At 43.5% G+C, this 17,209-nt stretch overlaps 1 long non-coding RNA gene across 1 annotated transcript in view; it reads right to left on the bottom strand.

The window, feature by feature from the left end:
* The window catches only part of LOC141573336 (uncharacterized), a 388,243-nt gene extending 374,179 nt beyond the window's left edge, over window positions 1-14,064 (bottom strand). Inside the window, exon 1 of the long non-coding RNA XR_012498994.1 lies at window positions 13,993-14,064. This is a non-coding gene — a long non-coding RNA (uncharacterized LOC141573336). The remainder of the gene's footprint in view (window positions 1-13,992) is intronic.
* Between the last annotated feature and the right edge of the window lie 3,145 nt (window positions 14,065-17,209).

The raw sequence follows: 17,209 nt of genomic DNA, 5'->3' as shown, positions 1-17,209 counted from the left end.
GGTTTTAGCACTGAAAGCCCTGTATCCTAGGAAACTCCTAGATCCCAGGCAAATCTGGATAGCTGATTACCCTAGCCCCCAGCCCCCTCCTCATCCCTCTTTCCATGATTTCTTATGTCACTGTTCATTCACCAGCATAAGCATGGGCCACACTAAACCTTGACAGTTCTTTAAACTTCCCAAAGCTGAACTAAGCCCTGCTTTGCAACATGGGTGTTACAGATCTCAATAGAAATTATTTCGGCAGATTAGAAATACTTTTGGAATGTGAGGTACCTTAGGAAAACATAAGGCAGGTGGGAAATACACTGAGATTCTGTGAATACCTTGAAAATGTCATTGAATGGCAACCTATTTTCTCAATTCATCCTCAAAGCACATATAAACCTTCCAGAATAAAATTAATATGCCATATTTGGCTTTGAGAGCCTTTTTTATGCATAAAATATTTAAATTCCATCCATCTTTTGGATACCGCCTTACTTTGATGGTTTAGAAACCGTATTCTGAACTGTGGCATTTTCAAGTCGCATTTTGATGCGGACAAAGGAATCTAAAAATGTTCAGAAACAACTGAGCTGTACGTGGGGCTTCAAGCCTCCATGACGCTTCTCTGGGTGTCCTTGGCATTGGCCCGGTGTTTACAACAATCTTCAGTGTGGGAATATGTTCTCCTGCGTTTCCATTAGTTCCCACAAGGGAATGACGAAGCCCTTTCAACACTTCTTAACGCCCTGCTTTCAACTCTCTACCATGTCTAATGCCGCAGAGCCAACATCTGAAATGGTCATGTGTGTGCTGGTGTGATACCTGAGGACCTATAAAATGTACTTAATTTGGTAAAACATTCAGTTAATTCTGGGAGTTTCTACAAGCTTCAGCATGCAAATTGTTCTAAGTGGACTCAAGTGACTGAATTTTTTGCTGGATTAACTGGAGGTTCAGACACCTTCTAAATCCACCATTGCAAGACTCAAAATATGTGACTAACACTATCCATAACGTTGGCAGAATCAATTATTTTTTAACAGGAAGAAAACCTTAAACTGTCCCTTCACATTGGCTGCACCATCAGTCGAACATGGTACATAACTTCTCAGAGAAATATGATTTGATATGAAAACATCTGTAACCGTCTGGAACATATTTTTCCCAGGACTTTACTTCAAGCTCTCTACAGATATCAGATGTTCTCCACAGAATCTGTGACACGTCTTAGGATTCTTGAATAAACATCAGTTATGCTTCTGTCTTGAATAGTGTCAATCTGAATTGAAAATCTGCCAGCCTTCTTTACATCACCACCAGCAGACTTCTTAATGAATCTGCTGATACTGTGGCTAGGTTTGTATTGAAATCAGAGTTGTATAAGCTGATCTTCCACTTTTTTTAGAAACTTGCTTCTCTTTCCAAAGATCCAAGATGTATTTGAGTGAGCAAAAACCTGAGAAATACACACTAGGGTCCTATGTCTCTGCTTAAGGTTTGCTAGTGATAACTGACAGGGTCCTTTACCTTAAGTCCATTAATCAGGCAAAATAAAAATACTTCAGCACAATTTGTCCTATCTTCATGTACTTTTGATTATCAAATGGAAGTCTGGAGGTGTGATTAACAGTACTTATTAAATGGGAAGGCTTCATCTCTTAGACCAGTCACTCTGGCATAAATGTTCTGCAAATTAAATCTGAAGAACACATTACAAAAAAGAACCTACTTAAGTTCAGTAAAATTATCTCAGATATGCACAGAGATGTATGTACAAGGATATTCTTCTCAAAGTTGTCCATCCATTCCAGAAATTTGGAAAGACTTGAACTACAGGGAGTAGTTAAATGATTTATAGTGTATCCCTACAAAGAAGTGCTCTACTGTTACTAAAATTAATGTGGTGAAAGTACTTTTACTTAAATAGAAAGATAGTCCACCATTATGGTTAAGTAGGGGAAAAGAAACTTAAAAGCTAATATTACAGTAAAATAGATTTCTGTTTATACATATATTTTATATGACTACACTGCATGAAAATAAGTCTGGAAAGACATACACCAAACAGTCACAGTGATTTCTCTGGGTGATGGGATTATGGGTAAATTTTATGTTCGAGTCCCTCTTCATGCCACTACCCCGAGCTGCGTGCTATCAATGCCCTGGATGGAAGGAGGCAAAGCTTGAGCTATAAGCAAAGGACAGAGGGTGCTCACAGACTGACTCCTGGAGGCAGAGGCTCTGGAGTGGGACCTGAGGATCTGCATTTCTAACTAGATTCCAGGTGATACTGAGGCTGCTGGCCCAGGAACCACATTTCGAGTAGCACTGCCCTAGGGTTTTCCTTGACCCCAGGTCTCGTTAACCAGTTCCCTCATATCTATACTGACTTCTATCAGTAATTATCAGTGAGTGAGTGAGTGTGTGTGTGTCTCCGGATTCTTCCACAGGCTCAGGGATGCCATGGCTCCTGGCCCCAAGCTTACTGCAAAACTCAATGCATGTTTGTTGCAGAAATTAAAGGGGAGATTTTCAGGTATGGTGGGAGGGTACTGAGACAGATATGTGACATTTACTACTCTGCATGTTGTACCATGGCATCATAAAAAGCTTCGCCTCCATGTGGGCCAGAATCTCTGGGGGCAGGCCTAGGAATCTTGACATTACCAGCTCTCCAGGGGGTTCTTCTGCTCACTAAAGCTGGAGAACCTGCCCAGGGAATCAGAGGGAAAAGAGGACTCCATGGCTTGGTCAGGGAAGGTTTTGCACTGAGATAATGAAAGCCCCTGGAAAAAATGTAAGAATGTTTTCAAGAAACTTTAATCCATTAACACTTGAGTATGAATTAGTGCCTCCAATTAGCACAGAAAAGAGAAAATAGACACAAGTTGTTATGATTTGATAAAAGAAACTTTTCAAAGGTCCAGAGTGGAGAATCAACTCGAGGACTGGGTGCCCATTTCCAAAAGATGTGGGGAAGACGCACAACACCACATTCTGCCCAGAATCCTTCTTCCAGGCAGTACAACCCCCAAATAAAGAGATTTTTTAAAGCCAGAAAGAAAAGAGGAAGAAAAATGTGTTCCTACTCCCCAGCAGTCTTTAAGCAAGCTTCCCAGTAAGAGGCCAAGAGGGAGCTGGACCCGGAACATTTGGTGAACCGACCCTTCCCACGTGCTACTGTTCCCAGCTGTATCTGCTGAGAATGAAAGTGTCAGGATCTTACAAAAGGCATTTTGAGAGGCCACAACATTTCCTCTTCTTACTTCAACATGAGGCCCTCAATTAAGCCGGAACTAATTCTTATGACAAGTTACAAACCACAAGCCAAAATAATGAGAACACTGACACCACTCACATGAGGGGAAGACTTCAGGGAGCTCCTATGACAAAGCCCCCGTTATTCACCCAACTCTCCTGATGGTTCTCAGTGCTGGGCAAGGCAGCCTCCCTAAGCCCTGAAGAATGAGGCAGAAAGCAGTATTTCCACTGTGGCACTGGTTCAAGCTTCTACCAGATGGTTCCGCCAATTTGACCAACTTTTACATAGAATTTTTCCTTTAAATCAGGGATGAGACAGAGGGAAGAACATTAGGCTCAGAGACAAAAGTCCTGAGTTCTAAATCCCAGATTGACAAAAATGGAACGGTCTGGAGGAGGCTGGTTCATTATCTGAGTCCCACAATGTGAACATGTTTGTGTACATGTACGTGCATGTATAACGGTAAACTGGCAGCTTCAAAACTGAGACCTGAACACATCCAGTGCAGGGGTGATACCCTCCCTCCAGTTATCTATTTGCAGGCCTTCTAGGTGTTTCTTTGCTAGAAAAGCCTTCTTTGCCATAACAAATGCCAGAATCTCAGGGACTTGGTATCATTTTACTTTGTGCGCACTAGAGATCCCACTACGGATGTTCCTGACTGGCAGACAGCCTTTCGCATGCTCATCTGGGACCCAGGATAATTCCATTTTGTAGCTCTGCCCTCCTCTAGGGTCTTGAAGTCTCTGCATTCAGCACACAGATGGTGGTGTGTGTGTGTGTGTGTGTGTGTGTGTGTGAGAGAGAGAGAGAGAGAGAGAGAGAGGTTAATAGATCGGAAAAGTCTCATTTTTATCTATATCACTGACATAACTATTAACAACATGTCTTTTCACTCTAAAAGGTATCCAAGTTTAAAGGATAAATTATGTTGTTACTCTACTTATAAACCACCTTACAACTAATCTATGAGCTCACCATAAAGCTTCTCAAGGCTTACATTTTTCACCATGGGCAACTAAAAACCAGTCTGAGGGTAGACACTGTAACACAAAGAAGAAAAGGTCAAAAGTGGCATATTCCATTTTACCTGACCACCATCTACTTCCCTTCATAGTCAGATACATTCTTCGAAATTTAAAGTTCCCTTCAGAGAAATCACGGCCTCCCAGACTACGCCTCCTCTGCGCCGTATCTCCGCAGTGCCCTCAACGTGAAGATCCAATGTCTGACACAGAGAAGCCAAGTCCTCCATTCCAGCCATCGCTGAATCTGCTTTCCAGCGAAGGACTGACGTCTTCAGAAGGGCCCGTTTTCCCATCCAAAAAACAAGCAAACAAACAAAAAAGACCTACAATCCAATCATAAATCCTTTAGTTGTAGTTTTGAAAACATGCCCCATTAGAAAAGTAAGAAACTTCTTCCCAGTGATGAACTGCCATCTAACTTGAAAAGAAAAGCTTTTAATTCTGAAATTCTAATTTTACAGATAGGGACCAGCCTGACATTCACTTCTGCTAAAAGTCCTACTTCATAATACACTAAACAAAGGTGCAAAGAGAATGTTTAGGACCTAAGGGCAAAGAGTTTTCAAGAACCCAAGAGAAATTCACAAGACAGACACAGAAATACATACCAAGCACCAGAAAGCTAGATAAAGGAAATAACCTAAAAGCCTTTGTTAGCCTACACTTGTATACATTTCGTTGGAACAATGTGAAATTACATCGCAATCTCTTTGAGAAATAGTCTGCAATTCAGTTTCACCAATTCCGACTGATCTGCCACGTCAATTAATCGGGATGAGCGAGGCTTTGCCAAATGTAGAGGATTTCCCCATCTAACGCCTTCTCCAGTTGAGTCTTGTGAAGATGCTACTAAGAGGAATATCTTATCAAATGCTTAAGCATTAACCATGTGCAAGAAAAGCCATTAAATGAATGCACCTTCTGTCAATTAAATTAATTTTTCTAGAAAATGAAAACAAAATTGCATCTAAGAACAAACTATCTTAAAATCACATTAGACAAGTAAACACATAAAATATTTTTTCACCAGAGTTGTAGAAATTAAATTAGCTAAAAGATGAAATAAATGCTTTTGTGTTCCAAGCAGTTTCATTTATTAGGACAATAGGTACCTATGAAGGAACCAAAACTCTAAGAAGAATGGCAATTGTTTCTAAGGATGATGCTCTGTGTAGTGAAAGGAAAGTCAGCTTTTCCTGTAAGTAACTCAACAGCAAAAGGAGAATCATATACTCAGTGGCTACTCACAATTGGAGAAAGGAAGGAGAGGTAACCAGAAGTTCAGGGAAATCCACATCTGCCCCCCAAAATGGCTTGCTGCTTAGGAGAGGATGGGCAGGCTGGCTGTTCCACGCTCCCCTGCCGTTCCATCCCTCCCCAGGTGTCACCAGTCTTTCCTTGGGCTCCGTTGCATCTGTGCATTTCTGCTTCTCATATATGGGCTCAGCAGCCTTGGTCAGAGGACTGAGTCAAATCATGCCATGACAGCTACAGGAAAATTATCTGTTCCGCCCAGATCCTTGTTTTACTAGCCAGGTAAGTACACCAGCTGCTCTAACAAACAGGCTCAGATTTCAGAAGCCTGACACAATTTCCAAAGTCCAGGTCCCTCTTCTCCAGGTGATGACTCCGAAATCTGGGCTCTTTCTATCCTCAGATTCTACCATCTTCCAGCCAGCTGGACAGGAGCAGAGAGCAGGCTCATGGAAGATTATGTGGAACTCAGTTCCATGAATCCTCCAGATGCATAGGGAGCTGGGAAATATAGCTTTCTTTGAATTCAAGAAGGAGAGGATAATTGGACACTGGTAAATTCCAGCAATTTCTACCACCCTGGATCTGCCCATCTATTCCAAAAACACTTGTTAATCTATTTTGCACATCAGACACTCTGTCAAGGACTGGGGTAAATGCTGAGCCATACACTGCACTTGAGTAATCACAGGCTAGCAGGAGAGGAAAATGGGCAAATTAATAATTACAGTAAACGTGATAAAAGTTATAACAGGCAGCAGCAGAGGGGTGAAGGAACCTCGCAAAGAAGCAAGTTCAGGAAAGGTTCAGGGATATTTGAACCGAGTCTTGAAGGAGGGGGCCAATGACTAATATTCTTTAATCATTTTCTCCTCACCCAGCACCATTCAAAGTGCTTTTCATGGATTAACTCACTTAATCGTCACCACTCTACAAGCTAGGTATTATTATACCCACAAGATGAGAACCTGAAGCACAGAGAGTTTGAGTCACTTGCTCAGGGCCTCACTGTTTACTAGTAATAGAGGCAAGATTTAGACCCAGGTAGCTATCTCCTGGAATGACTCGCAACCAGCACCCTGTGTGGAGAAGCAGTAGGGGTTCACCAGGGAAGAAGGATGAGGCCCTCTCTGCCAATGGGGGCCCTGAATCAGCCTTCTGTAAAGGACAGCAGGAGGGCCCTGGAGGGCCTGGAGAAACACGTGCTCATAAGGTCTCACTATACTCTCATCACCTGAGCCAGGAAGCTGTAGGTGAGAGCCCAGAACCAGAAGCACCACTGCAAGGCCTGGGATGTCAGAACATCAGGGAGATGGGCCAGACTGGAGTAAGGAACCCAGACCTGAAACTGTAGACTATCCCTCTAAGGCAGGGCCAGTAGCCAAGGAAGGTATCAGAAGAGGGCGAGTCATTCAATAAAAAGTTATTAAGATCTTATTAGGTTCAACACATATCAATCCAACTGAAAGTTGACCCAAAGCCAGAAGCTGGCAGTAGGGGACGGCACCATCTCCCTGTGTGCAGGTGGATCCCAGGGCCGTACAGGCCGTCATGGCTGCAGAGAAAGAAAGTGGTAGCGCGTACTCGATTCCCTGGGAATTCTGCATCCCCTGCTGATTATCTGTAACATCAGACCCTGCCCATTGCCTGGATTCCACTCTGGCCACACTCACAAGCCTCCTGTGTGTAGTAGAGGCAGGCAGTGCTCACCCACACCCAGTTTTCCTCTCCTTCCTGGACACACAGGTCTGCCCTCCCCAGTTCCCTCGCAGTTAGGTGGGGCCATGTGACTAGGCACAGCCAGTGAATGTGTGCAGAAGTGATCCGTTTCTTCCGGGCCACGGTGTGAAGAACTGGTCTCAAGCCCTTTTCCTTAGAAGGCTGGAAGTCACCTGTGGAGATGGCAGCTAACAAGACAGGGGGAGTGCTGCCCTGAGCTTCACCGACCCCACACTGGATTCGATGAAAGCACAGAATAAGCCTTTTTTGCCATAATTCCCTGAGATTTTTGGGTTTCTTTATGAATGTAGCATAACGTGGCTAGTGCATATAATACATCATGTTTCAAGCCTGCGTCTACCACTGCTTTTGTTTCTTTTTCTGTTTCTACCCTAAATCTCATGCCAACCTCACTTCGTTTCTCAACCAAGATTAAATCTGCTAAATCTAATCCAGCAGTACGCACATATGGTTACTTGTGATATCAGTTATTAACTTTCACATTTTAAAATGAAACTATAAATAAAACATCTCGATCAACACTTAGAATGCCATTGTCTATGTCAGAATGGCCACAGAGTCTGAGCTATTTTCCAGCACATCTTCCTGCTCTAAGTGGGACTCTAACAGGATGAACTTTCCAGTAATGAGGCTTGACAACCTGGCCACCACCAGGAACAGCAGCAGTCAGGCCGGGAGAAAGGCTGCTAACTTCCTTGCTGAAGTGTTGATGAGCCTCCCTATGACCAGCCTACCAGTAAAGGAGTTCTTACCTGTCCTCAACTTAACATCTGATTTGTGAATCCTTCCTGGCCCTCCCTGTACACACACACACACACAGAGGATATTACCAAACTGCAACCCCAACATTTCCAAAAGAAACCGTGCCCAGTGCTGGTGCACCCCAAGTTATGAGAAAGCAATATGCAAGAAGTATTAAGTGTAAATTCAATCAGAATTAGAGAATAACATTGGGTAAATTTCAATTTCTCTATTTCCTTGAAGGGAGATGTACATACATCTAGAATTCTAGCTTCAACTTGATGTCTATGATTTTCAGGGGAAAAAAAATAGGGAAATAGACTTCCCTTTAATTTCTAGCACCAGCCGGGCAGTCAGACCCCAGACATCAGCAGACAGGACGATACACTCCTCTTCGTCAAGGTTACTTTGAGAAACACACAATGAACTGGGTTTAGCAGCAGAACAAGTTCAGGGAGAACTGGGCGCAAACACAAGCAAAATGAACTTGCCTAAAAAGCCATGAAGTTACTTGGCTAAAATGTTAAAGGACTAAAATACTACTTAAAATAATAATAATCCTCACTTGACTAAATAGTTTTCCAAATACTTTAAAATATTGTATTTCTCGGGGTATAAACAAACCCCAAGTACAAATGATTCACATTATCCAAGTCAAAAGCCTTGAATTCCTCCCATTTCTCCTCACCCTGTTACCTCTCACTCCTTCTCCCCCACTCATTCCCTGAATTTCCTTCTCAGACTCTGATGATACAACCTGAAGGTGTAGGTACAGATTATCACATAATTACTGTTAAGTCTCTTCTAAGAATGATTTTTTACATTTGCTTTCAGTTTGTAAACAGAAATACAATTACAGATTTTACATGTAATCCCTAATTATTATTTGTAACTATCTAGGCTTATAAACAGATGTACATTGACTGGTTTAATTTTTTGTCCCCGGCCTTGTTCATACTCTGGCTTTTCTATTTTCATCACTCATTGCACCATCACCTATCTCTTGGTCACCTGGAATTTATCTTTATGCACTTTTTTCAAAAGAGATTAAATAAAACCTTGCCCAAGAGAACCACTATCATAGAAATTTTTGAAACTCTGTCTATCAGAAAATATAATTGTTGCTTCCACACATGAAAGACATATAAAATTCTGGAATCACAGCCTTTTATGAGCAAAACTGTATAGACGCTGCTTTGGTATAGCTATCATAGAGCGGTAACGATTTGGAATAGTTGTAGCCTTCTTCTGGCACAGTGGTAACATTTGTTCCTCACTGAACCAGTGTTATTGTAATAAGAAAAAAATTAATAAAAACAAAGTCAATAGATGTGTGATGAGTGCTGATTATTACATTCCCACATTCTACTGGACACTGAAAGGCACACCAACAATTGCTGTTGCCAAGGAAAGAACTCAGCTGTAGGTCACAAAGAGATACTGATGATGCAAATGAGTGATACTACTGCACAGTAATTTTGCAGGTCACAAAAATAACACTGGGATTTAATATCATATTATTTAGAAGGGAAAACAGTAGTGCCCCTGGAACACATAACAAGAGGAAAATATGAGAAGTCCTCAAAACTATCCAAACTTCCGTAGGCAGGATTTTGAAATCTGAAAGCCACAGGGACTCACCAATGAAGCCCTGGTTCTGGCCCTGCTAAGGCTGCACACAAACACCACCTCTTCATTCAGAAAGAGAAGAACCATGCTGTGCCCCCCAAAAAGAGACATGTCAAAACTGATTATGCTTCAGAGGAGGGCAGATGGAGGAGGACTGTAGCACAGTTGTTAAAAACACTATCCAGGTTCAGACGACCTGGGGTCAAGCCTGACTGCCATGGACCCTAAACTTGCAGGTGACTCTGAGCAAATCAGCTGTGTGCTCCTGTTTCCTCATCTGCAAAATCAAGACAAGAACAGCATCTCCCTCACGGGACTGTTGTAAGAACTGAGCTAAAATAAAACAGTACTTGGCATACAAAAAGTGTGAACCAAGTGTTTACAATGAACAAATGAGCCACACAAAATAAGAGTGATAGGTTGACCTCTGTCATCTGAATGTCCCCCGGGAACATCCAAGACCATCGAGGTGAGCACGGCAGGCAGTCTCACTGCCACCCCAAACCAGTTAGGCAAGCTGAGGGAAGATGCTGGGGGCTGGTTCAAGTCCTGGGACTTACTGCTGCCAGACCCAGAGCCGTTCTTCTGGTCCATCATGCTGTTCCCCACATTCAGGCTCCAGGCTGCCCCGCTACTGAGCCTGGTCATCCAGAGACCACACCACTGCAGGTTGTGTTACCCAAATACCAGGTAAAGCTGCCCTTTGTTTGCAAAGTAAACAGAGAAACAGTCCTTAAAACGTCCCCCTACAAAACGAGGAAATCCTACTTCAGCTTTGTTGTTGTTTTTATGACTCTCAGGGCACATGGGATGTTCTGTTTGTTCTTCTACCCAGGAATTGTACATTTCTCAACTTCCTTTCTTTCAAAACAAAGTTGGTCCAAACCTACCACAAGCAACCCCATATAAAGATTTGACACTGCTATTTAAAGCAGTTAGAATGAAGGCAAGAAACAGTTTTTCATTTCACTGAGCACCTTGTTGGAGAGCTTGTCTCAGCCTTATGGTCTCACAATTAATTTGTTGGCACAATTAATCTAAATGAATAGGAGGATTTTATTCTCACACCGACTAACCGGTATTAGGAAAATCCACGAGGGTCAACATCCTGGAGTATCCCCCAAAGGACCTCTAAAGGGAGAGGGGGTATAAGAACACAAAGTACAGAGGCTCCTCCACCTGCTATCCAGGGAGCCTGCACACATGACTTCACCTCTCCAAGCAAAGTATTCTCATCTGCACAATAGAGAGGTAACAGTACCCACCTCATGAGGTTGTTGTGAGGATTAAATGAGAAAATATATCTAATGCACTTAGCAGGGTGCCCTAATGGTCTCCATTATCATAGCCAGGCAAGAACAAAGACCCCTGTGCTCAAGTACGGGGTGCTGCCATGTCCAGCAATGTACAAAGTAATTACGCCAATCCTGGTGGCTTACATCTGTTTACCTGAAGATCTTTCCATGTCATAGTATGTAACAGTCTGGCTGTATCAGCTCATTTCCCTGGTTTTGGATAGCCTCTAACACCTCATCATAGCAGCCCTGAATCTTGCTCCTACGATGAAACACTTTCTTACAGGTCTGGTGTCTAGTTGACTTTTGACTTTATTAGTCAAAGTCATGAAGTCTAAGTTTGTTTCTTTCCATGGTTTACTGGGGATGTAATTGGAAAAACAGCTGTGGTGATGGCTTGCTGACTTTTAGGCTGAATTCAGATAAAGGATGCCTAGAAATCTCCATTTTGCTAGAGATGCTAGAATCCCCAAGAATTCCACCAACAACAGAGATGCCAGATTACCGCCAGAGCCAAGGGGAACCTCTTCTAGCCTGGGGTATGGGAAGCTCCCAAAGCTGTCAAGAAGCAAATATCTCACATGGCCCAACTAGAACTGGCTAGTTTTGACCTTCAGAGGGAGGAACAGCAGGGGAGGCGGGCAGGCTCAAGTGCTTGGTACTGGCTGGCCGTCAGCACCAAATCTCCAGGATCTGGGCGCCTCCTCTTCTAAGTGCATCTCACAGCCCCTGCATATGTGCACAATAGTAGAGCTGGCAGTCAGGTGGTCCTTACCTCCTCATGCTTTAGGGAGAGGCTAAAGCTGCCAGCGGGATCTGTTTGTTCTCCCATCTGACAACTCCTCCTCCTGCTCTCCTCCCAGACTTGGGTTTATTCCCAGCTACGACTGCAATGGGACTGAGCAAAGGCTGTGGTTGAGTAATACCTGGAAAATGGTATTACCTAAGAGATAGCTCAAAACCAGCCAACAAACCAAGTTAAGAGATTCACACTTCAATTCTCATTGCCCTGAGACCTTGGCAATTTGGAGGAGAACCCTCTAGTTATCCCCCTTCTATTTCCTGCACCTCTGCCCATATGCTCCCTAGGCTTCCACCCCCAGGTCCCTGTATATCCTTCCTTCTCTCCATTCTTAAATGGATCCTGGAAGCATGACAACATAGAAAGAGCCAAAAAATGTAAATACAATGCTAATTACAGACACTTCATCATAATTTTGTAAAATAATACTTTAAATGTGATCTCCTTGGTGGTGAGAGCACATTCAGTGTGAAGAATCTAATTCAAAGACCCAGAACAAACATGTAAGACTGAAAAGTTCATAGTGTTTCTTATGAAAGCAAGCTTGAAAGGCCCCAAGTCATATGTTCCTCTGTCTGACTTTTGTCAGAAGAGCTTACAGCCTGGAAGCGGTCGCAGAATAGAGTACACGGCTTCTCTCTCTGTTCTCTTTTTTCAGTGACATAATGAAAGGCACCTGTTCAGGAGCCCATTCTGGCCAGTGGACCCACTGTAAGCAGAGAATCTTCTTTCCCACAAACTCTGTACTATCGAATCACAGAACAAAGGTCAGGGGCTCCCATCCTTTACTTTCATTCACTGGGGCAAGGATTCTGCCCACTCCCTACCCAATGTCTGATTTCTCACCAAAGGAGCATTTGCAAGTTGAAAGATTTATCCTCTGTGAAATATTCTACTTGTCACCAGCTGCCGGCTCCAGGCTCTGGGGCTGTGCTGGTCAGTTCTGGGAAGGTTCCCTGAGCTTCCTCATAGGCAAGGCCATACTGCTCCCAAGTGGCTTCTATGGAGAAGCAGGAAGCCAGAAACGGCGGTGGCTGGACTGCTCCTCAGAGCCAGCGGGGCCTGCCTGGCTGCTACGAGCCTCCCCTCTGTAACTCCAGCCCCAGACCCTTCCTGGCGCCCATCACACTGGAGAACTCAGCAGCTCAGGGCTCCAGGAGGGAGTCGTGGCAAATGGACAGCCCTTCCAGACTTTTAACACACCTAGAAAGCTGCATGGCTGGTCTAACAAAAAAAAAAAGCCCAGAATTCAACCTGAGCAGCATCATGGAAGAGTCTGGTAAGATACACATGTAAGGAGGCCCTCCCATCCTGGGGGGGGGGGGGGGGATCGCAGGGGCCGGGGTGGCGAAGGAGAAGGCACAAGTAATTAGAGACTAAAAACATTTATCAGTACCTATTGCGTAGGACTGTTTAAACCCCAGAGGCAGCTCCTTACTCCTTATGAATCTACTTAGTGGTTTACGAAGGTAAAGCAGCCTTAATAAGTAAAATCTCCTTCAAGCTCATGGTTTTTTCAACAATTAAAAATACAAACTAGCTTTATAATTAGTGTCCCTGTAACTTTGCTACTGCATCCCTAAGGGGATGGACCCTTGTTTTTAGTCCTATGATCAGCTCTGCTCGAAGTTTATTTAGAGCAACCACACCTCATTAACTCCCAACTGACCCAAGTTTGGTAAGAGAGCAAAAACAAGACGCCTCCCCGCCAAAACCCCTCAAATACCTTATGATTCCTGAATCACCTGGGGACCTCGCAGTACTGCCACAGCCCAGGCCGAACCCTAAACCAGGACCCCTGCAGGTGGGCCTGGGCATCAGGGCCCTCTGCCGCTGCCCCGCGGTGACAACCTGCCGACGAGTTTGAGACCCGCTCTCCTGGACCGGGGTCCTTCCCTCCAACCGCGGGCTCGACGGGGGCGACTCGGAAGGACGGCCGCGCCCGGAGTCCACCCACACCGCCCGGCCGCAGGCTCTGCGGACGCCGCCCGAGCGCTCTGCTTGGAAGCTTCCAGATGATTTCTGACGGGATATTATCTGATTAAAAGCTTTCATTTTTATTATAAAAACGTGTTCACAGGAAAAGAAAGAAAAGGTAGAATCAAGAAGTAAAAAAGAAACATATTTTCCACATGCATAATCCCAAATCCTACCTTCCAGAAATAACCACAGTTAATAACTTCAGCTGAGATGAAGACGGAGGTAGGAGGGGAAATACCGTGGGAATCTGTAAATAAAGGAAGGTGTACTCACAGGTCCTGAATTCGACGTCCCCAACACCCTTCTAAACTCACGCCAAGCAGCCTTGCACTTAGAGCCGGAGTCCCGCCGCGCATAGCCAGCATGCGCATGCGCATACGCATACGCATACGCATACGCGCGGCAAGAGCACAGGCACAGCGCATGCGCACCTGCTCTGAAGGATTGGAGAGACCGTCCTCCTCAACACGAAGAGGACGTTTTATAATTTCATTTTGTGGGTGCCTAAGTTAGGAACACTCGGCTCACCAAGCCAGATTTATTAAGTAACAATTACTTCATCTGGCCATTTTTAAATTAATCATAGATTTATGTAACTCCCAATCTGAGCTGCTCTTCAGAGCAAAGCAACCCAGGGCCAGGACCAAACTGCTACAACGCCTCCCTAGAGGAAAAAAAACAAAAAACAAAAGATGCTTATGAGCCTAAGCAATTTATCTTAGGTAGTTTGGTTTTTAATTTATTTATTTACTTACTTAAGAAATTTGAAATACTAAAATGCAGGAAACATTTCATCACCATTGAGAGCCTGGGGATATCTGTGAGAGGATAACAAACTTCCCTAGGGCAGCAGGTTAAAAGGGAGGGGGAGCTAAAGGGCAGGATTCCATTATAGCACTACAATTGTTAGGAATTTTATTCTGTCAATAAGTATGCATGAACCCTTAGGCAAATCAAGCTATCATCTCTTACATTCCCATTTGTAAAATGAGAGAGACTAAGTTTAGCAGGGTTTCTCAACGTTGACACTATTAACATCTCTGGCAGGACACCTCTCTGTTAGGGGCCATCCTGGGCATTGTAGGATGTGTAGCAGCTTCCCTGGCCTCCACCCACTAGATACCAATAGCACACACTCCCTCCTGCCCCTGTTGTGAGAGTCATAAATGTCTCCAGACATCACCAGGTGTCCCCTGAGGGACAAAATCAGCCATGATTTAGAACCACTGGTCTCGGGTTACTCTGAAGGTCTCTTTATTTTCAAAAATTTACAAAGTATGTGGGAGAAGCTGGGAGGATGAACTCCCACATGCATCAGGGAGCATGCATATAAAAAGCCACAGATGAGAAGGTGTAGAATTATCCTGTAAAGCAGACGTTCCCAAGCTTGACCAAACATGAGAATCACCTGAGAGGCTTTTCAAATGGCCGGTCGCAAGGTCAAACCCCTGACCAATTAAATTAGAACTCTAGGGGCTGAACAGAGTTCAGGTGATTCCAGTGTGGAGAAATTTGAAGACCAGTGGAAGAGAGACAGAAATAGCAGTAAGTCTGTTCATCATTTTTCATGATGCTGTTAAAACTTTATTTTGATCAGCAAGAAAACCAAAAATCCAGTCTAAGCTGGCATTTTTGCAAAACACTGGGAAACAAGCCATCTTAAATAAGGACAATCTCTAGCCTTTCACTTTCAGTGAAATCGATATCCACTTCCTGGAGAAATACATGGGCATCCAGAGACCTAAACAAAGTCAAAAAACCCAGTGTCTCTGAAGGAGTTGCAGCCATTCATCCCTTTAACCCTCTGCTCCCTGCAGTTAGGAACCTGAGACCATGTCAGGCAGTCTCTCCAAACCATAAGTGTCAGTTGCATTAATCCTGTTCAACAGAAATTATCTGTTAAAGTTTATCAAGTAAGTGACAATCACATCAAAAGAAAATGTGTGCACTCTCTGGAAAAAGAAGATACATCCTGTACTCATTTCTTTGTGAAATCAGTCTGTGTGGCAGGAGGTAGAAGAGACCTAGAGACCCAACCAATGAGGCAAAGCCACTACTAACCGGGTTTAACATGAACGTGACAGAAGCAATTCGAAGGGACCACTGTAAAGTGATTAAAGAATCCTCGACCATTTCCTGGGGATTCTGTGCTGATTAACTTGGTACTCTGCAAAGTGCTCCCAGTTACCTAAGGAGAACAGGAAGGATTCAATCCTATTTACTGTAATTTTTGTTATACTATTACAAAAATACAGCAGTGGCAGCCAAAATGTATTGAATACTTGCTCTGTGCCAGGCACTGTGCTAAGCATTTCATATGAGTTATTTCATTTAATCCTCACAACAACCTAAATGGATTGGTACTATTACTAATAATTATTATTATCCCTATTTTATAACGGAGGAAACTGAGGCTTAGAGAGGCTAAGTGACTTGCCCAAGTACATGCTTCCAGCAGCCATGGGAATGGGAATTAAAACCCAGGCAGTCTGACTACAGAGCCTAAATTCTTGAGCATCACGTAACATGGCCTCATGAGTCTTCTATTCATTTGTCAGACCATGAAACTAATGCCTTTGCACAGCAGTCTTTCACAGATTTCAAAACACTTTTAAAGCATAGAGTATATGGGCTTATGCCTAAATAGGATCCAAGTGGAGACATTCTATGCCCGTGTTCTTCAGCATGGCTTCAGACCACCTGAACAGAATCACCTGAGGGAGCTTGTTTAAATGCAGAGTATTGGGCCCCGTCTCATACCTACTGTATCGGAACTTGAGGTGTGAAGAAACCAGGGTGGGAATCTGCATTGTGAACCAGCTCCCCAGGTGAAGTTTTGCTCATCGAAACCTAAAAGCCATTCCCCTAGGACTCACACACCTCTGCATTTGAAAAGCACAGCTACGTGCCTGTAAAACTTGAAGAAAGAATATTTATCTCTTCAGAATAAAACAAGAAGCTGCAAAGATCAATTTTAAGATCCAGAAGACTCCCACTAAGGCAGCACCCTTAAAGATCCCTGGATGTATTTAAACATATTCAATTTAAGATGTAAACTCACTTATCCAAATACATCACATTTTGCACTGAAAAATCTGCCTTCCTCTGGAGACCAGAAATCTGCTTTATTAATATCACTTAAGCTGTTAGTCAAAGCCTTCAAAACACATGAGCACGCGTACACACACACACACACACACATTCCTACACGAATTTGAGTAAACACCATGTAACCAGAAAATGAAATTGCTCTCAAATAACCATTATGACTTTTCTTATATGCTCACATTACAATAAAATTCAGAGTGAGAGCTATCAGTGGAGATGGAAATTACAGACCATGCGTTCCTCTGCAAGATATGAGCCCTTAAGGGCTGTGATGGCATCTTATTCCTCCCCATATCTCCAGTTTCAAGCACATAGTAGGCAATTAATCCAGTTTTATGTTAAGAAAAAAGAAAGGAAGAAAAGAAACTTCAAAGCAATCAGT

This window comes from Camelus bactrianus, chromosome 15 (assembly GCF_048773025.1).
Source record: "Camelus bactrianus isolate YW-2024 breed Bactrian camel chromosome 15, ASM4877302v1, whole genome shotgun sequence".
NCBI lineage: Eukaryota > Metazoa > Chordata > Mammalia > Artiodactyla > Camelidae > Camelus > Camelus bactrianus.
The sequence above is the reverse complement of the archived record's forward strand: the minus strand, read 5'-3'. Positions and strand labels throughout refer to the sequence as shown.